Genomic DNA, 22,490 nt, shown 5'->3' on the forward strand with positions numbered 1-22,490 from the left:
AAGGTCCGGAACCTGGTTCCAGATGGACGATGGTGTTTGATGGCACTGTAAATCAGTACGGAAATGGAATTGGGGAAGTAATCATTACTCCTCAGGGCACACATATTCCATTATAGCAAGGCTAACTTTCAAATGCACGAATAATATGGCGGAGTACGAAGCCTGCATTATGGGATTAGAAGAGTGCATTGATCTAAGGATCAAGCATCTTGATGTTTATGGTGATTCGGCCCTCGTTGTCAATCAGATCAAGGGTGAGTGGGAAACGAATCAACCTGGTCTTATTCCATACAGGGATTATGCGAAGAGGATTTCAACATTCTTTACAGAAGTCGATTTCCATCATATTCCTCGAGAAGATAATAGGATGGAAGATGCTCTTGCTACGCTTGCTTCCATGATTGTGGTCAAGTATTGGAATGAAGTTCCCAACATCACCGTGATGCGCTTGGATAGACCAGCTCACGTGTTTGCAGTTGAAGAAGTGAATGATGACAAGCCTTGGTATTATGACATCAAATGTTTCCTCCAGAACCAGGTCTACCCGCCTGGGGCATTTGTGAAAGATAGGAAAACTCTGAGAAGGTTGTCAGGCAGTTTCTACCTTAGTGGAGAAGTGCTTTACAAGAGAAATTTTGACATGGTTTTGCTCAGATGCGTGGATAGACACGAAGCAAACCTGTTGATGACTGAGGTCCATGAAGGTTCATTTGGTACTCATTCCAATGGACATGCCATGGCTAGAAAGATGTTGAGAGCAGGCTACTATTGGCTGACAATGGAGTCTGACTGCTGCAAATATGTGAAGAAATGCCACAAGTGTCAGATTTACGCGGATAAGATTCATATTCCTCCGACACTTCTGAACGTGATTTCATCACCATGGCCTTTCTCTATGTGGGGAATTGACATGATCGGGATGATTGAACCGAAGGCGTCCAACGGACACAGGTTTATTCTCGTAGCAATTGACTACTTCACCAAATGGGTTGAAGCGACATCGTATGCTAATGTGACCAGGCAGGTGGTCGTGAAGTTTGTCAAAAATCAGCTGATATGCCGTTATGGTGTGCCTGATAAGATCATTACTGATTATGGATCTAACTTGAACAATAAGATGATGGAAGAGTTGTGCGCTGAGTTCAAGATTGCACACCATAATTCCTCTCCCTACAGACCTAAGATGAATGGGGTTGTTGAAGCTGCTAACAAGAATATCAAGAAAATTATCCAGAAGATGGTAGTCACGTACAAAGATTGGCACGAGATGCTGCCATTTGCTTTGAATGGATATCGTACATCTGTCTGCACTTCAACAGGGGCAACCCATTTCTCTCTTGTTTACGGCATGAAGGCTGTTCTCCCAGTAGCGGTGGAGATCCCATCAATGCGAGTCTTGATGGAAGCCAAGTTGATTGATGCTGAATGGATTCAGAGTCGTTATGACCAGCTGAATCTGATTGAAGAGAAGAGATTGACTGCCATGTGCCATGGTCAGTTATATCAGCAGAGAATGAAGAAAGCATTCGATAAGAAGGTCAAGCCTCGTGTGCTCCGAGAAGGTGACCTTGTGCTCAAGAAAGTCTTGTCTTTCGCGCCCGATTCCAGGGGCAAGTGGACTCCAAACTACGAAGGTCCATATGTTGTCAAGAGAGCCTTTTTAGGCGGTGCTTTGATGCTTACAACAATGGATGGGGAGGATTTCACTCGTCCTGTGAATTCAGATGCAGTCAAGAAATACATCGCCTAAAAAAAATAATAATAAAAGGAAAAAACAGAATAGCTCGCTAAGTTGAAAACCCGAAAGGGCGGCTTAGGCTAAAATGAGCGTCTCGGTGGAAAACCCGAAAGGGCGATCCAGGGAAAAATTAGAGACATGAAAAAAAGAATATTTGTATCCCGCTAGATTGAGTACCTCACCCTGGGGCAATCTAAGCAAAAAAGTAGGGATTCGGCAAGTAACTGCATCCTGACAAGACTTTCTATTTCACAACTGTCTTTTCGTCAGAGATTCTCGCTCAGTCATCGTCAACTGAAGCGTCAAATACATCGGATTCAAATTGGTAGAGAAATGGTCATTATGTTCAATGTAGCCCTCTTCCAGTACATATCACCGATTTCAAATTTTGTACAGATCTATGGAGTCTTGCCATTTGCAGGCTACCATTCCATCAAATAAATTTGAACTTTTATCCAATTATTTGCACTCTTATTTGTTTCAATTCAACAAATGTTTTGCATGCTTTAATTGATAAAATGTCATTGTTTTAAACAAACAAGTTTTTTTGCAAATTTGTTTTTTAAACAAAGTGAACATTCACAATGATGAAAAGGATACTTAAGAATTTCTCAGTGCTCTCCCAAGGGTGGCATGTTTTCCAACAGGGTAAGACATTTGTTCATATTCCTGGCATGGCTAGATCCTCTTTCTCCAAATTTTTGTTGGGGTTTCTCCCCAAGCAGGGCTTCTGTTGAGATTTTGTTTCCCAAGCGTGGTATTTGTTGGATTTCTCCCGAGCAGATTTTTGTTGAGCAGAGCCTTTGTTATGACTCTCCCCATCAGAGTGCTTGTTGAGGTTTTCACCTCTTCTCCCTTCAGCAGAGCAGTGATTCTTTCCTCCTCAGCAGTTGTGGTTTCCTTTTGGAAGGTTCAGTATTTGGTGGTTGATCCCCAGTTCTCCTTCTCTGCCTCAGATAAATCCCCAGTAGATTTTTGGCATGGTGGATTGTATCTGTGATGATTCCTCCCATGCAGAGATTTGGTGACTTCCTGATGTTTTTGATCCCCAGTAGAGTTGCTTGTGTGGCAGAATCTACTTGTGTGATCCTTTCTCCCTCAGTGGGTTTTTCCCCCAGTGGGGTTGTTTGGAGTGGCTTTCGTGGCAGTTTTCTCCTGTGCAGTGAGCTCCTTTTTCCCAGATGAGACTGATGATCCATCCTTGCAGAGATCTTGTTGTTTCCTGATCCCGGCAGATTGTTTATTCTCCGGTGTTCCTGGCTTTCTCTCCTGTGGTGTAGTACCGGGCGTTTGATTCCCGGACCTGTTTGTGTTAGATATGTCTGTTTTGTCAGCATTCATCAAACATAAATCACGCATATTCAAGCATACTTTCAACATTCAGATATTCATGTTGCATTTCTTGCCATATATCTTTTGTTTGTTGTCTCCTACTGATGGTGATATAGATCTCCCCAGTAGATCTCTCCAAGCAGATGTCGGGTGTCTAATCTCTCAATATAGAGTCATCCCCTTAAGCAGAAAGTGTTTGTCATTCCTTCTGCAGTTCCCCACTGAGATATATCCTCGTGGATGACGGTTTTTTCCGTTTCCTCCCAACACATATATTGGGATGCGCTTTCCCTATTGAGTTATATCCTCATTAGGACGGGTCTCGATTCAGTTTGCCTTTTTGGTTTGATCCTAAATTGGCCTCTTGTGACTGTCTCTTGTGCTTCCCTATGGAATAAATGGATAATTTCTCAGTAACCGGCAATCATTCACTTTATCCTCAACGGAATTTGTGGGCTTCTACCCAGTAACCGGTAGTTGTAAGTCCTATCCTTTGTGGTTTTCTACCCAGTAGCCGGTAGTTGTAAATCCTATATACCTTTTTCCCTCTTTGCGGAATCTGTGGTTGTTTACCCAGAGATTGGTATTTGTGAACCTTTTGTTCCTCAGCAAGAGTTGGTGGTTTTCTACCCAGTATTCGGTAGTTGTAAATCCTATTTTCTTGCTCTTCAGCAGAGTTTGTGGTTTTCTACCCAGTAACTGGTAGTTATAAACCCTATTTGTTTTCCCCGTGCGGAGTAGTGATCCTTTCGCTCCCCACGCAAAGTTTGTGGCTTCTACCCAGTATCCGGTAGTTGTAAGTCCTATCTTTGTTGGTTTTCTACCCAGTAACAGGTAGTTATAAATCCTACTTTCATCCCCTAGCAGAGGTAACCTTTATGGTTCATCCTGGTTGATGGCGGATTTTGCGGTCTTCTACCCAGTATTCGGTAGTTTTAAATCCTACGTTGTTGTTGTCTCCCAATGGAGTCTGTTCTTCCTTGTGGAATAGTTGGATAATTGCTCAATAGTCGGCAATCATTCGGCTTATCCTCAGCTGAGTCTTTGGTTTTCTACCCAATATTCGGTAGATGTAATCCCCTCTTTATGGTTATCTTCATCCAGTAATCGATGTTGATATTCCCTCTTTCTTGTGGATAATTGCCGTATGCTAGCAATTTTATCCCTAGCGGGTCCTTCCACCGTTTGCCAGTGATATGTTCCCCGGATCATTGATTTTTTTTATCAATGCATCCCTAGTGAGTCCTCTTTCATTTACCCTTTTTGTTGGTAATGATTGTTGCTCCCTTTGATCGGTCATCATTATATACCTAGTTTTGGTAACCTGATGCCTTTCTTTTCGGTTGATTTATCCTTTATTAACCCAGTAACCGGTTGTGGATAATCTCCCATGCGAGTGTATTATCCACGTTCTGACGGTAATGGATAATATATCTCATGCACTCTTCAGTCAAAGCCTGTTGTGTTTCCCCAGTCGAGTAAGATTCGTGTTCCCTTTGCGGAGTCGAATATTCATTTCTCCCTTTTTTTTTGCATATCTCCCAGTAACCAGTGATATGTCTCCTGGATAATTGTCGTATGCTTGCAATTTATCCCCAGCGAGTTATCTTTCGTTTACCTTGGTGTTGTTGGTAACGATTGTTTCTCTTTTCGGTCGGTCACCTATTATATACCCAGTAATCGGTATCCCTGGTGTTCCTTTCATGCGAGTATACTATCCACGTTCTGACGGTAATGGATAATATATCTCATGCACTCTTTGGTTGAAGCCTTTTGTCCTTCCCCATTTGAGTAAGATTCGTTTTCCCGTTGCGGAGTCGAATGTCCATCCTGTAAGTCGATTTGGTTTTTCAAGCCTTCCTTTCAGATGATGAGTGTTTTGGAAGTAAACCCCAATTCACGCTTTGGTTGGTCACCTATTATATACCCAGTAACCGGTATCCCTGGTGTTCCTTCCTTTCTACTCCCTATTATGACCTTGGTCCCCTGCGCAGTCAGATTTTCCTGAGTTGATATACCTTTTTCAGGTCTTCCTCAGATGTTTTGGTTGATTGATATCTCTCACCCTTATACCGGTCTTAGATATTCATTCTTCCTGAGCTTGTTGTTCTTTCACCCAGTGACCGATGTCTAGATCACATGTCTCTTTGAGCTTGTTACCCAGTAACCGTAACGCCTCACCCTTTTTTGCTTCCCCTGGAGAGTCTTTGTTAGACATTCCCCAGCGGAGTTTTTGTTGTGATTCACCCTTTTGCTGTATTTGCGTTTTCTCCAATATATGCAATTTTCCCCGGCAGGGAGGTTCTGTGTGAATCTTATCCCCAGCCTGAGTCCGGATTTTTATCCGAAGTATCCTTTGTGGATAGTTTGGCTGTATTGGCGTTTTCCCCAATACACGCATCTTTGAGTCAGTTTGAGTCTTTCCATCGGATTTGTTCCCTTTGGAACTCTTTTCCCTAGTGTCAGTCCTTTACTCCCCAGTAAAGTCTCCAGTTTCAAGTCGTGTTCTGCTCACGCATTCTTTTCTTATCCCCATAAGAGTCCCGTCAGAGTCTCTGTTCCATTAGGAAGTGCATCATTCCTGTGGATTTGTCTTTTCTCCTGATTTTCTTTCCTTCTTTGTGGACCTATATCCCCCATAGAGTTTGTTTCTTTTGCATGCATACATTTGCATCATGAGGTCTCTTAGGGACCAAAATTTGTCTCTTTGTTGTTATTTAAGCCCATTCTACCGCGTCGAGATGAAGATTTTAACCTTAACTTCTCCGACTAGAATGATCTTAAATAGGGGCATCTGTAAGACCCCAATTTTGTCCCTAAGATCCCTCATGGCATCATATCATAGCCTTGCATAAGCCTCAAGGATCATTGGACACCTTACTTCCTTCCCTGTGGGTGGGATCTTTCTTGAGAGTGATTCTGGATCACCAAGCATTGCTTGCATTTGTATATCATTGCTTTTATTTTAATCACTAACCAAAATGTGCAAAAATATGTCATCTAACATTTGTCTTGCAGCTTAAGCAGTCAGCAGGTCAAGGCATTCAAGTGAATCCTTTGTGCAAGAGTTGAGGTTTTCATTGAGATATGGATCATGTGATCATTGTATTGAGCTTATATGAGCTATAGGTCCATTTTGGAGCAAATTCCCCAAGTGGCAAAGGCCTAAGTTCATTAGAATATTTTCAGGTCATCTAAGGACCAATGCAAGTCAACTGAAAGTCAACTGAAGGCTTTGAGTGTGAGAATTGAGTTTCTTCATCCCATTCATGTCCAAACAAGGCTTATTCATCATGTCAAACATCCACATTGAAGAATTTGAAGCTAGTACAAAAGTTTCCTAAAATGGAAAGTGACCTGTAATTTCAAGTTTCCAAAAATGGAAAGTTTTTGGACCAACTTCAACTCAACTTTCCAACATCAAAGAAGCTTCAAATGAATTTTTGTCCAACATGAAAGTTGAAGATTTCTCTCTTCCATTTCCAAAAAGTCCAAGATCATGAGCATCTGATGAATGGTTAAGGAGATATTATCAAATCATTGCCAAGTGTGCATGGAACTTCAAAAGGCCATAACTTTTGACTCATAACTCCAAATTGAGTGCCTCTTTTTGCATTTTGATTGTCATGACATATATTTTCCAAATCATTCATCACATTGCATGAAATTTCATCATATGATCATTTGTTCTTTCATGACCATTTTGGAGGGAAAATGACAAATTTGAAATTGGTGTATTGTATGAACAAAATACCATTGCCATTATGCTTATGAGATGATTTTAAGTGAAATTGATCATGCACATGCTACTGTTCACGTCCAAATCCTCCATGCACCTCACAATTTCAATTTTTGGTCATGCACCCCATTTTCACTAATCTCAATTAAACCAATGCCTAATTACATTTTCAGTAGGATTAACACATGGTATAAATGCTTGATCATAACAGAATTGTTCAGAACTTCACATTCTAGATCTCAAATTCTTCTTCCCTCCAAAAATTTCTCTCAATCAAAACTTGAAAATTCTCCACAAAGCATTGCAATTTTCTTCCATATTTTGATTCATTGAGTGTAGTGGATGAAGAATCAAGCATTGGATCATTGAGTTTGGCCAGAATTCATGCATATGAAGCTCAAGAACATAGCAATGGAAACTGATTTTTGAGATAGATCTAAGCCTCTCCAAGCCTCAATTCATTCATAAAGCTTCATAACAAGTGCTCAGGAGTATATATACACACTTGCCAGGCCTTGGAACTGCAGATTTCAGAGACTGTTCTTCAAGAGGTGGGTTTTTCGAATCTCTTAATTGCTGATTTTATGTGCCTAGACTTATAGATCTTCTCATGCTGATTAATCTGATCTAAATTTCATGTGATTTGGTGGATTATTGGCTGAGATATGGTGAATTGAAGTTTTGAATGTCATAATGTTTTTGCTCGATTCTCTTGATTTAGGAAGAATTTGGCTTAAATGATGATTGATCTGTAATGTACATGTGAAGAGCTTTCCGTTGATGTATATTTTATGTGATTCTGGAAAAAAATTTGTTGGTGATTATTGTTCCTCCACCGTCTTCATGAAGAAGACGGTGGTTTCCACCGTGCTCGGCCGTGCCTGTACAGGCTAGGGATTGTTCTGGTTCAGTGCATGAAGAACCACTGTAGAAGCATCTTTAACCATAGCCGTGCGTGTTCGATCCTTCATGTGGTGTTGTTTTGTTTAATTCATTTACTGACTAAGCGCTTGCATGGCACACGTTGGCAAATCCATTGGTCCTTGTTGCATTGACTGTGTCCACGTATGTTTGACTCGGTGACTGTGTTGCCACATCATTTAATAAAACGGTGCGTTTTGAGGCGCGCCTTGAGCCTCTATTTCGTGTGTTCGATTCTGTCTGATGGCATTTCCATTTTATCAATTCATTTCATATTATTTCATGTTTTTTCCATTTTTATTTCATTTTATGCATGCTCATTCAAAAAATGATAAAAAATAGCTTGATGATCCAAATAATTCCAGATTTTTTTCTACATGATCATGTGAATGTCTTCTATTTTTTGATGTGAATTTCTAGAATTGTGCCTCGCTGGAATTTTGTTTGTGATTGATTCTTTGAACACATATGCATATGTGACATGCTCCATTCTTTCTATTGTGAAATGCTTAATAATGATCCAATTGCCATGAAATTTTACACGATGATTCCCAACATGTTGCTTGATGTTTGAGGCTTGATTGTGCATTTTTACCATTTTTCGTCACTGTTTTATACACATGATTGTATGGTGTGACAATGTGTGTCACACAATTTGATGTCATACTTGTGCATTTTCATTTCTAAGTCAATTGAACTCTGTTGATTTTGATTTTTGGCATGATGATTATGTTTGATATGTTATGTGCACATAAATAATTCCAGAATTGTTTAAGTCATTTTTGTTTTAATATGGAATTTTCATTCTTGATGTCCAATTGATGATCATGTTGTGTGTCTTGCCTTATCTTGTTCATTACATGGCCTTGCTTAATGCTTTTGACTTGGTCCTTTTTAGGACATGTTCTTATGTGTTTAAATGAGATTTATATGGAGTTTTGGTTGCTGTTTTGACTTTTTTCTCCATCTTTGACCCTAGGCTTTGCCCTAGTGGTTTGGACTCACATTTTGAGCTTTGTATTTCAGGTGCAAGCAATAAGTCCTAATGGATGATGTGATCTTCTTGCTTGACATGCAATTTGTTTTGTTTAACTAATGTTGATTGTGTTGTAGGTCCTTGGGTGGCTAACTCACTTGAGTAGTTGACTTGCATTTTGTATATTGGTTGTTTGACTGTTGTTATCTGTTGGTTGTTTGTCTGAACATAATACTGATTGTTTAGCTTTCCATACAGGTACCTTAGCTACTTTAAGTTCATTTGAAATTTGCTTTTCTTGTGGTTGGCATACCACTTAGGTAATTTCCTTAACTCCATGTAGTCTGGAAGACCTGTCATTTTCTTTTGGCAGGCACCTATCTGAAGTCCTCCTTAATAGGCAATGCCTGTGTATGTTTATCTTTGTGCTCAAGACCTCCTTGTCGAGGCATACATGTTAAGTCCTCCTAAGTGAAGAGGCATTGGTAGATAAAAGGGATGTGCAATCCATCCCCTGCTATTCAGTTGAGTCTTTCATATTGCTCGCACTACGTGCTGATGCATTTGAATAAACACCCAAGATCATTGTATATAGAGTCGGTCAGGGTTAAGACTCCCACACTTTCATTGATTTAAGCTCACCCAGGCCAGGGTTAAGAGCTATGAGGCATAACCCTTATTTCCTATTTCATCTGCTTCACCCTAACTCTCGATGTTAGGGTTAAGAGTTCAAAACACCCCTAACAGAACCGGCTTGTTTGTCGAGGTTGACATGACCCCTTGACTAAAGCCTAACCTTGATTGAGCCTCTTGATTGTGTATAGTGTGTGCTAATTGACTGATTGTGATTGTTTGTGCTTGCTTTGCATATTGTTCTTGCATACTGCTTTTGCATGTTATTGCATATTGCTTTTGCATTTGTTATTTGCTTTGTTTGAGGAGTCAAATGTAAGACCATTGATTGGCCATCTGTTTCCTGTTCCTATTGGGGAGTTGGATTTAAGACCATTTATTGGCACTCCATTTCCTTTCCTATTTTGTTTTGTGGAGTTAGGTGTAAGACCATTGATTGGCTACCTGTTTCCTATTTTGTTTCTTTTTGTGGAGTCAGGTGTAAGACCATTGATTGGATACCTGTTTCCTATTTCATTTTGCTTTGTGGAGTTGGACGTAAGACCATTTATTGGCACTCCGTTTCCCGTTCCGTTTTCGTAGTCGGATGTAAGACCATTTATTGGCAATCCGTTTCCATCTTTATTGTTTGCTTGCTTTGCTTTGTGCTTGTTGCCTATTCCAAAGGAATCACTTGGATCATCTACATATGATCTCAAGAGGAACTCCTAAGAAGTTTTGCTCCTCATCCTCCCACCTTTTTGTTCTTTAAACCTCCATTTGCATGTTAACCCAAACCAGAAAAATATTGTGCAAACATTTTCACTTGCTTTTCAAAACTAGAAACCTAGGCCTTATGCCTTTGATTTTCAAACTTCATTTTCACAACACTTCTTCTGAATTGAATTCTAATCATACTTTGACTTCTTTTGTGAATAATTCAAATTGACTAATTCCACTCATTCAATTGTTTTGTGGCTTTGTCCATTCCTTAATCAAGTTTTCATACATTAGCCATAGATTTGAGTTATCTTAGTGGTTGATGTGAATCTCACCTTTTGTCCTTAGTGATTGAATTGTAAGATTTGAGTTATCTTAGTGGTTGAGTTTTCTCCCATGGATAATGAAAGACCTTAGGGCTTTTGTTTAAAATCAAACCACTTATCTTGTTTTGGAAATCTTTTAGTCGAACTACGAGGTTTTGATCCTGTAAAGGTACGTAGGCAATGGATTCTTCCATCTAAACATAAAAATAATTAATTTATACATTCTTTTCTCACCTCTTCCCTCATGTTTGCACAATAAATATTTCATAAATAATAACTTTTTACAACAAGTTGTGAAAAAGGTTCCCTAGAAGTACCTAGGATGCTTTGGGTGCCTAACACCTTCCCTTTGCATAATTACCCCCTTACCCAGATCTCTGTACCCCTTTTATTAGTTTTCTTTTGCAAAACTTCTTAGGCTTTTGTTCGCTTTTTAGCCATTCCTTTGGATAAATAAAAGTGCGGTGGCGACTCTACCTTGTATGATTTACCTCGGATCTAATCAATATTTCCGATGGTGATGATTACACCGCTACAGAACCCAAGCTGACGACGGGCCAAAGTAGGGTTGTAGTCGATTCCTCCCTATGTACCAATGAGAGGTACATTAGAGAACTCACCACAATTGTCAATAATATCCAAGCTACTCAATGCAAAATCATACCAAAGAATATCATCATTAGTGAGAGACATAAGTCTCTGAGACCATCGTAGACATTGCTTGTTCTCCAAAAAAGCAGGCGTCTGAAGCAAGTGCGAAATAAACCACTTGTACAGAAGAGGAACACAACATACAATAGTCGCACCATCTTTAGAATTCCTCGAATGCAAAGAAAAATACATGTCACCCAACAGAGTAGGAACATGATTCCCAATCAAGAAGATTCTAATGGAATTAACATCAACAAAACTGTCAATGTTAGGGAACAAGGCTAAACCATAGATGAGCAATACAAAGATGGCTTCAAAAGCATCAATGTTATTGGCCTGAGCAAATATAGTAGCTTTACCAATGAGGAACTCAGAAGTCAAACCAAGAATTCCTCCTTTCTTCACCAAATGAGCATCAATCTCATATTTCTTCACATGAAGAGGTTTATCTATAAGAGGAGTTCTTGGGATCTCCTCCAATCCACTGAAAGGTACCTTGTCAGATCCAGGTATACCCAAGAGATGGGCATACTCTTCTAACATGGGCACAAACTCGTAATTTGGAAAAGTGAAGCATCGATAAAGAGGGTCATAGAATCGAACCAAAATACTCAGAAGTACTTCAACCACATCAGTAGATAACACATATAAGAGCTTCCCATGACGTTACTTTAAGTCCAAGGGATATAATACAAAAGATGACGACTTCCTTAGCTCTTTCAAATTAGGACATCTGACACTGTACTTCTTAGTGCTCCTTCGTCCATAATCCATGGTCTGAAAATATTTGCAAATAAGACCTTATTTCCTTGGAATTTATTTTTTGTGATGGATGTCATGATGTGAATGTATGCATAAATGCAACAATCACACAGAAGGGATCACACACAAGGCAAGCACAAACAAAGGTCAAGGGATGGATCAAATCATAATCAAGATCAATTATCCATTTTGGTGGATTGTGGTTTTCACCTTATCAACACCCAAGTTCCATTGATATTGACAATACTTGATTGGATCAACCAAGAATCAAAGGGTTTGTTATGATTCACGAGCATGGAATCGGGTTAAGAACCATTCCAAAGGAGTGTACTAAGGATAAAAACCTGTAGATCATGTTCTAAGAAGTTCCTAGAGTCTTAATCCCATCTATCGGATATTATATGTTAAGATGACTCATCAGCCCATAATATTCTCAAGAGAAACTCGTCTGAGTGTAGTATCACGTAACAACTGTGATCAAGTCTACACCTGAACACTCTCCGTACTACGTCCTAAATAGGCCAAGTTTGGTTAAATATTCTACGGTCCTCAGCTTCTCAGACCCCAAATCAGAGAAATTAATGCCTATCCACAAATAACTTGTGTGACATCAGTAACTCCAAAGAGGCCTCCACTGAGTAGATGGGTCTCAAGCCAACTTGTTAAGGACTATTCCATACAAGTTGAACATGACTATACCATCCTCCTATCTTAATTTCACTCAAGTTCGGGTTAGAAATTATCTCACCACTCAAAGATCACCAAGCACAACAGACACATTATATCACACAAACAAGATATACAAACATCAAATATACAAATATATACACATACAAAGTAGGCTAAACCCACTGAGAACTAGTCCCTAGCAGAGTCGCCACTTAATTTCTGTAGCGGTAAATGCATGACCATCAAGCTATGGATAAACTTGACATCAATAAAACCAGAGTCGCCACCTCGCTTTTATTGTTTCCAAAGGAAAAGGGAAAAGTACTAACAAAACCCAAAGGTAAGAAGTTTTCAAATAAAAACTAATCAAATGCCAGAGATGACAGGTAAGGGGGTTGGTTACACAGAGGGAAGGTATTATCACCCTTGTGTGCATATGTTTTTGGGTATAAATGATGTTTGAAAAAAAATAGTGTATGGGGGTGGTAAAAGAATTCATTGATTATATTTTTGTGTTTGACAAGACCTTCAGTCTTGTGCCTACGTACCAACATAAAAATGAGGGATCAAAATCTCATAGTTCATGGTAAAAATTTCAAACAAGTTAGTGAATTTTTTGTAACAAAAGTTTAATAAGAAAAGGCACAAAGGGCCAAAAATTGAATGGAGTTATTAATTCTTTTTGTCTTTTGAAAGTTAAGCCAATATGGTTAAGTTTATTTACAAATTTGATTTAAGAAAGAGTTTGAAAATTCAATGGCATAAGGTCAAAGTTTCTAATCATTAAACAATGTATAAGTTTGAAATCACAAGCAAAGAAAAGTGTTTGAAAAGAGGGAGGGATTTTGAAATTTAAGAAGTGGGAGGAGATGAAGAGGCTACCCTAAGCACAAATTAAAAGTTAAGAGTTGAGATGAAAAAGGCAATGAATCCTTGGAGTTTGAATTTCAAAACAGGAGGTGAAATTCAAACTTGATTTCAAAGAAATATTCAAGGAATTCTATGGTGTGAGGTTCTGAGTTCTCTTGGCTAAGCTTGGGCAAGGTGTGTGTGCGATTTCTGAGGCCATGAGCTTGTTTAAATAGGCAAGGGAATTGATCTTTGCACCACCTGAAAATGTGCTAAAATTGGAAACCAGGGTGCATGGATGCATGGCAAATGATTTGGGCCTAATGCATTATGCAATCCAACTTCAATTCATGCACAAAGAGTACTGAGGTCATCACATGGAAGCATATAAAGAGGAATGCTCATTTGAATCCAAAACTTGCCAAAACAAATCCCACAAAGGAGCCATGCGCAAGTCCCTCAATGTTGATCCAAATGAGGTGATCTTGGACTTTTTGGAAAGGTGAGATCAAGAAGAACAACTTTCATGATGAACACTTTTCCATTTAAATCTTGGATCATGATGAATCTTTAGGTGGAAGTTTGGAAAATCAAACATATTTGAAAATTTTCTAAGTACCAAGTCAAATGTTCACTTCTTCCACCTTGAATAACTTTTTCTATGGACTCCAAATGGAAAAAAGTGCCTTCATCAAAGTTGTAGTTCTTTCAAAACACTTCAACTTGGTCACAAATTTGGCCTCATTTGGATTTGGCATGAAGGAGTTATGCATTTTAGAAGTTGAGGAAAATCACTTGTTCTATGGTAATGGCCCAAAGTGACCTATAAAGTTTCCTTTTGGCACATGCATTTGAAAGTTGAATTTTAACTTCTTTCAAACATAAAATTAAAAAGGACATCTTGAATTTAATCATGAAACTTGAATGGCTTTCATATCATAAAATTGAGCAAGTTATGGTCCTTGGAAGTTAACCTCCTAACTAGGGTTCAGACAAAATGACCTATAATATTTCACCATAACAAATGACTTTTATATGACAAAACATGTAGGAGATAGGGTCTAGGGAACCCCATCTTTGACCAATTGACTTTCTCTGGTCAACCACCATGAACCAAATTGCAACCATGACATTCTCTTGATATTTGGGACTCATGGAGGATCATATATGTGTAAGATGAGGTAATATGAAGTATCCCTTGAAATATTTGATCAACTGATGAAGTAACTTTCTGAGGAAGTCACACAAGATACCTAGATGAATTAGGGCTTCCAAGGCAAACAAGCTTTAAACTCTTGATGAATTCTTGATCAAAATGATATGTGAAGACCATGGGGATACATATATTATGTCTAGAGTCATTTTGAACCCTCTCTTGATTAGTCTCCTTGCATTGAGGGTCTCAAACCCTAGATATGAGCTTGATGGAGCATGGGTGAACACACACACTACCTACAAAAGCAACAAACTATAGATTGACATATTTTTGGTATTTTGGATGGTAAATAATAAAAAATAAAGTATGATACAATCGAATATGCTTGGTGACCTCTCTCAATCCAAACCCAATAAATGAGGGGTAAGGAGGATGTCAATGTGTGATCCCAATGCCAATGCATATGATGAGATAGCATGAGGGGTCTTAGGGTCAAAATTGGGGTCTTACACCTCCTTACCCCTAATTCATTGGGTTTGAATTGGTAGATATCACCAAGAACATTTGATTGTATCATACTTTGTTTTTATTTGTTTACTAACCAAAATACCAAAAATACGTCTATGTATAGCTTTGTTTCTTTTGTAGGTAGTGTGTGCTTCTACCAATGCCTCATCAAGCTCATATTTAGGGTTTAAGACCCTAAGTACAAGGATATCAATCAAGGGATGGTTCAAATTGCTTCTAGACATAATATATGGGTCCCCATAATCTTCACTAATCATTTTGATCAAGAAATCATCAAGAGTTTGAAGGTAGGTTGCCTTGGAAACCCTAATTCATCTGGGTATCTTGTGTGACTTCCTCAGCAAGTTTCTTAATAATTTGATCAAATATTTTCGGGATACTTCATATTACATCATCTTATACATATATGATCCTCCACGAGTCTCATAGATCAAGAGAACTTCAAATTTCTAAGTTGGTTCAAGGTGGTTGACCAAAGAAAGTCAATTGGTCAAAACTGGGGTTCCCTAGACCCTTTCTCCTACAAGTTTTGTCATATTAAAATTATTCCAAGATAAACGTTACTCCTTATGATATTACAAACAACTTTCATATTGAGGTCAAGAGCTAGTTTTGCTTGGAAAGTCATTTTTTATGGTGAAAGATTATAGGTCATTTTGTCTGAACCCAAGTTAAGAGGTCAATTCCAAGGACCATAACATTCCAAATTTTTATGATATCAAGACCACCCAAGTTTCATGATCAATTTAAAGATGTCCTCTCTAACTTTTATTCTTTAAGAAGTGGCAAATTCAACTTGCAAGGGTATGTTCCAAAAGGAAACATTATAGGCCATTTTGGGCCACTACCATTGAACAAGCAATTTTCCTCAACTTCTAAAATGCATAACTCCCTCATGCCAAATCCAAATAAGGTCAAATTTGTGACCAAAGTGAAGTGGATTGAAAGAGATACAACTTTTCTAAAGGAAAGTTTTCCATTTGAAGCTCATAGCAAAAGTTATTCAAGGTGGAAGAAATGGATATTTGACTTGGTACTTAGAAAATTTTCAATTATGTTTGATTTCTAAAACTTCCACCTCAAAATTAATAATGATCCAAGATTCAAATGAAAAAGTGTTCAACATGAAGCTTGTTCCCCTTCATGTTACCTTTCCAAAAAGTCCTAGATCACCTCATTTGTACCAAGATCGAGGGACTTGCGCATAACTACTTTGTTGGGTTTGTTTTGGCAAGATTTGGATTCAAATGATAATTTCCCTTTGCATGCTTCCATGTGATGACCTCAGTAATCATTATGCACGAATTGAAATTGGATTACATGATTCTTGAGGCCCAAATCATTATCCATGCATCTATGCACCATGGTTTCTAATTTTGTCAAAAATTCAAAGGGTACAAAAATGAATTCAATTGCCTATATAAACAAGTCCTTGATTTCATAAATAACAGATACACATTGCCCAAGCTTTGCCAAGAGATCTCAGAACCTTACACCATAGAATTCCTTGAAGATTTCTTTGTAATCGAGTTTGAATTTCACCTTCTGTTTTGAAGTTCAAACTCCAAGGATTCATAGCCTTTTTCATCCCGATTGATCACTGCAAGCAAGAGGAGGAAGAATCAAGCGAATTCAGATCGAGATCAAGCCAATTTGAAGCTACCCGAAGGTGATTTTTTAGAAACTTTGAGCCTTCAATTCTCTCTCAATTCTTCACCATTCTCTTTGATTTTTGGTTGGCTGAATCCCTACCAATGTAGGCAACAACATTGAGTTGCTTTGAGGTCAAATGGAAGCAACTCAGATCATGAACCTCAAAGTTCAAATCCATGTATCTTTCTATATACTTGGAATTGGAAGAATTAGAGGTCAGATCCATGCTCCTGAGCATTTTTCCTCCAAAAACATGTACTCACTTTTCATTTTTCATTTGGTTGAGGGTGGACCAGTCCGGTGAGGTCCACCGAAGAAGATGACCGGAGCTAGGGCTCCGGTGGTGCATTGGCAAGGTTCAAGCCATCTGATCTGGTTCCCATGTTTTAATCCTGAGCATCCAATTGATTAAATGTTTAAAAGATTTGTTGAGCCATTTTTATGGTTTTTTGATGTTTGACTTTCTGTTTTAGGCCTTGGTCATGATTGATTTGACTTTTGTTGGATCAAAACCATTGGATTTAGGGGATTGATGAAATGTATATCCCATCTGCAGCGGGGATTTTGTTACCTTATGGTTTATTGACTAAACCAAAAGTAAACATACAATTCGAGTCGCCACCGCACTTTTATTTGTCCAAAGGAAAGGCTAAAAAGCGAACAAAAGCCAAGTAAGAAGTTTTATCAAATCAAAAACTAATAAAAATGTCAGAGATCTAGGTAAGGGGGTTGGTTATGAAATGGGAAGGTTTTACGCACCCAAAACATCCTTAGTACTCTAAGGGAACCTCTTTTTGCAAATGCGTGTTGTAGGTTGGTATTTGTGAAAATATATGCAAAAGATTGGGGGGATGAGAATAGAATAGATTATATTTACAATTTTGTTGTTTGAATGGATGAACCCATTGCCTACGTACCATCACAAAGGATGGATCAAAACCTCGTAGTTCGGGGTAAAAATCTCAAAAGATTGGTGAATTTATTTGACCAAAAGCCTTAAGGTCTTTTGTTATCAAAGGGAGAAAACTCAACCTAAACCAACAATCCACCATGTGAGGAGAGTTTCAACATACTAGTGAGGGGTTAACCCTATAATAAGCATGGAAGATTTATAGTCCAATCACTAAGGATAATGTGAGGTTTACATCAACCACAATGATAACTCAAACCTATGACTAATTTTTATGAAAGGTTTTAACGAGTGGCCATTGGAACAACAAAACAACTTGAAGTGAGTTATATTTACAAGTTAGATTTATTTACAAAAAGAAGTCAAAGTTGGATTAAAATTCATTCACAATGAGTATTAATGAAGAGAGTTTGAAAAAGTCAAAGGCATCAGGCCTAGGTGTAAGACCCTAATGTTGTCCCTAAGATCCCTCATGGCATCATAACATTGCATTTGCATAGCCTCAAGGATCATAAGCATCTTGGCTCCTTCCCTTTGGGTGGGATCTCTCTTGTAAATGGTTTGAGATCACTAAGCATACTTGAATTTTCTATTATTGCTTTCTCATTTTATTTACTAACCAAAAGCACAAAAATATGTCACTAACATTTCTTGTTTGTAGCTTGAGCAATCACAAGATCCAAAGCTTCTAGGAGATCCTTTGTGCATTGATATGGTCAATTTAAGATGAAAGCAAGCATGGTAATGGTTCCTAAAGATCTCATCCATCAAATATGCCTCCCAAGTATTTCAATTCATCATTTTGATCAAAGAAAGTCAAGGGGTTTGAAGAATTAAGTGCATTTTGTGAAATTCATTTCAAACCCATTGCATGAGTTGTTAACATTTAATCTGCACGTCCATTTCTCATTTGGTTATGTATAGCAATCCATTCCAATCAGAATTGGGCCCTCCATGCGCCTGTACAGGCCCATGCATGGAGGCCCTCTTCTCCCATGCACACTTTGTTCATTGCATTTCAGATGGCTTTGGCTATAATACAAGTGCTTTGCTCTTCAAATCTTCAACCTAATGGCGCCTCAATCCCTGCTAAATTGAATCCCCACCCATACCAAAGGATCAAATTTCATTTTGCTCTAAAAATTTCAGATCTGAAATTCAATTGCATTGATTGATTTTTAAGATCTAAAGTTCCTAGACCTCTTCACCTTGATCCATTGAAGCTTCTGTTTGAAAAGGAATCAAAGAGAGTGACTCAATTCTTCACAATCTAAAGGTTTTGCTCAACTGAATTTTGCTTTGAATCTCATTATACATTGCTCCACTTTCCTTGATCTTGTGTTGTCTGAAGTCCTCTGTATAGAGGCATCATTATTATGTTCTTAATTGTTGAAATCGAGCAAGTTCAGTTGAACACCACCAAAGTTCCATCTCTGATTTCTCTCTTGATAGGGATCTAGAATGGAATAGAGTGGGATAGGAGTGATGTACATCACTCCACCTTTCGAATGGTGCATGGATCGTGCATTTTAGATAACATTTTTTGACCTGCAATTTTTGATCTCCACCAGAGCTAGCCAGAGAAGACGGTGGCGCTGGCCACCGTCTGGTCTCCAGATCCAATCGTGGTCGTCCATGTTTATTTCCAATTCTAATCTCAACCGTCCAAACTTATGACTTATTTTAATTCAGCGTGTGGTGGCATTGACTGTGGAACACGTTGGACGCGCGCTTATGGATGCTTGGATCTGCCAGCTCAATTAATGAGCTCAGATCCAAGGGCTCTCGCTTTTCCATTTATTTTAATTCTGATTTTAATTTCTATTTCATTTTTTTAATTCCATTTCTTTTTCTAAAATTCATATCTCTTTTATTATTGGTCCAAAAATTATGGGACCAATTGCATTATTTCTCTTTTATTTTCTTATTTCTAAAAATGATTTTTAATATTTTTTATTTTATCATTTACTATTTTTTTAGTAATTTTCCCTTTTCTGATTATTTTTAATTCATTTTAAATAGTTTTTGATATTCAAAAAGTACAAAAAATATTTTCTCAACCTCTTTGAATGACGATAGATCTATGAAAAATATTCTCATCAATTTATTAATTGATTTGAGTTTTATTTGAGATTTTAGTTCAATTAGGTTATTTTTATTCATTTTTAATTGATTAAAAATAGTTTCTGACTTTTAAAAATGCTGAATTTTTTTGTCAAACTTTGTTTGACCTTGTTCAACTTGGGATAATTCACTTGGACTCTTCAAAGTTGATTTGAAGTGAGTTTGAAATTTGACCTTTCTTTAATATTTTAATTAATGTTTTATTTTAAATATTAAAAATGCCAAAAATATTTTGTTTATTTCTTGACTTCCAATCTTCATTTTGCCTTCTGTTTTCTATTGTTTGACCTTGATCTTCCCTATCTTTGGTCAACATTTGTTGATTGATACATTCCATTTCATTTAATGCACTTTAATTCTTCATTTCTAATTCTTCTTCTTCTTTTCTTTTTTTTGATCAATGAGTTAAAGGTTGATGGTTAGAATTGATTAGGTAGGTTTAATCTTCCTTGATTCAAATTTAGTACATCTTGATCAAATGATCAAGTGAATGGCTTTGCATTAATGATAGATTGCTTTCTAAATCATGCAAAGGACTTAAACCAATACAAGATCATTTCTCATCTTCTTTTTGGCATGGCAAGTTATTGGAGTTTGATTCACTAATCAAGATCTCTAACTTGTGTTGTTGCCTATATTATTATTGACCGGCCTCAGATAGTTGTGACTTCTACATAAGTCCAATTACGATTGCTTAACATAGCGCTAAATTTGCCTTATGGCACACTAACTACTAACATTAACCATTAACCATTAACATTTACTTTTTGCTCTTTACATTTATGCAATTTACTATTCTTGTACATATTAATCATTTGCTTTTCCCCTTTGCTCACTTGAGCACATGTTTATGCTAATGTCATTTGCCTTTTGCTCACTTGAGCACATAATTGTGTATATATCATTGTGCTTGTGTTTTGTTTTGATTATTGTGGACCAATTGCAAAGAAATGGACAAATGGACTTAGTTTCTAGGACTTTCCCTATGCAAATTGGAGTAAAAGGACTTTAAATATTGAAGATGGACTAGAAGGACCAAACCTCTAAACTCACTCTTGTCCATTCTTGATTTGTTTCATAAAACTCTTTGATGTGTGTGCTCTTGTGCTAGGGAATCCTATGAGAGCTCAAATTGAAGAACCATTGTCATGTTCATCTTAAGTGAAAGATACAAGATACATTGGAGATCTTCTAAGAAGCTTGTTTGATTATGTTGATTGCTTGAGCTTACTATTATTTTGGTTGCATATTCCAAAGGATGTGAACTACTTGGATCATCAATATGATCTCAAGAGAGGAACTCCATTTGTGGTCTTGTTTCTTATCCCTTATCTTTTGTATGATTAGGACTTTAGCCATTCTTCTTCTTTCCTCCACTCTAACCCAAGCCAAAATTTTTGTGCAAACATTTAATACTTCTTTTCAAACATTAGAAACCTAAGCCTTATGCTTTTGATTTTTTTTACTTTCTTTTCATAACACTTATTTTGAATTGAACTTCTAAGTCAACTTTGACCATATTTTGCACATACTTTTCATTGGTAAATATAACTCATTCAAATATTTTTGTGGTTTCATAACCTTTAGCTATTAGGTTTGAGTTATCCTTGAGGTAGATGTAATACTCACCTATATCCTTAGTGATGGACAATGATTCTCCCATGCTTATTATAGGGTTAACCCCTCGCTAGCATGTTGAAGCTATCCTCACATGGTGGATTTGTAGTTTTAGGTTGAGTTTTCTCCCTTGGATAACAAAAGACCTTAAGGCTTTTGGACCAATCAATTCACCAACTCATTTTGAGATTTTTACCCCGATCTACGAGGTTTTGATCCTAATATTTTTTAAGACGATACGTAGGCAATGGGTTTATCCATCCAAACACAAAAATGTAAATAACTTGTATATTCTCTTCTCATCTCTTCAATCATGTTTGCACAAATAAATTTTCACAAAATACCAACCTTACAACAAAATGTGAAAAGGGCTCCCTAGGAGTACCTAGGATGTTTTGGGTGCTTAAAACCTTCCCATTGCATAACCAACCCCCTTACCCCGATCTCTGACATTTTTACTAGTTTTTGATTCGATAAAACTTTTAGGTTTTTGTTCGCTTTCTAACCATTCCTTTGGATAAATAGAAGTGCGGTGGCGACTCGACTTGTATGGTTTACCTTAGATTTAGTCAATATCTCTAATGGTAACGAATACCCCGTTACAGAAAAGTAGCGACTCTGCTGGGGATTATTTCCCTAGTGGGTTTTGCCTACTTTTCATATTTTGTTGTATTGTATTGTATATTGTTTTGTGATATATTTTTTGTGCAAATTGGGATTACTGTATTGTATGTAATGATTGAATTGCTTGAATATTAATTCCTTGTATGCTTGGTGATCTTTGTGAGGTGAGTTCTATACCCGAACTTGAGTGCCCTTAGGATAGGAGAATGGTATAGTCACATAGTCTTGTTGACTTGTGTGGAGTTATTCCTTAGCAAGTTGACTTGCAAGTCCATTCACTTGGTGGAGGTCATGTTGGGATCAATAATGTCACACAAGTAGTATTGGTTAGACATTACTCTTTCCAATATAGACCTTAGAAGCCTAGGTCCTTAGTTTAACAAGCCCATCTTGGCCTATTCTTAGGATGTAGTGCGAAAGTCGTTCAAGTGTAAGATTTGATACGATTGTTACGCGATACTACACTCATAAGAGTCTCTCTTGAGAATATTTTTGGAATACGAGTAGTCGTTTATCCGATAATATCCGAAAGATGGGATGATGACTATGGGAACCTCTTGTAGAATATGTTTGGCAGGTTTAA

The sequence above is a fragment of the Lathyrus oleraceus genome, chromosome 5 (genome assembly GCF_024323335.1).
Source record: "Lathyrus oleraceus cultivar Zhongwan6 chromosome 5, CAAS_Psat_ZW6_1.0, whole genome shotgun sequence".
In the NCBI taxonomy this organism is placed as follows: domain Eukaryota; kingdom Viridiplantae; phylum Streptophyta; class Magnoliopsida; order Fabales; family Fabaceae; genus Lathyrus; species Lathyrus oleraceus.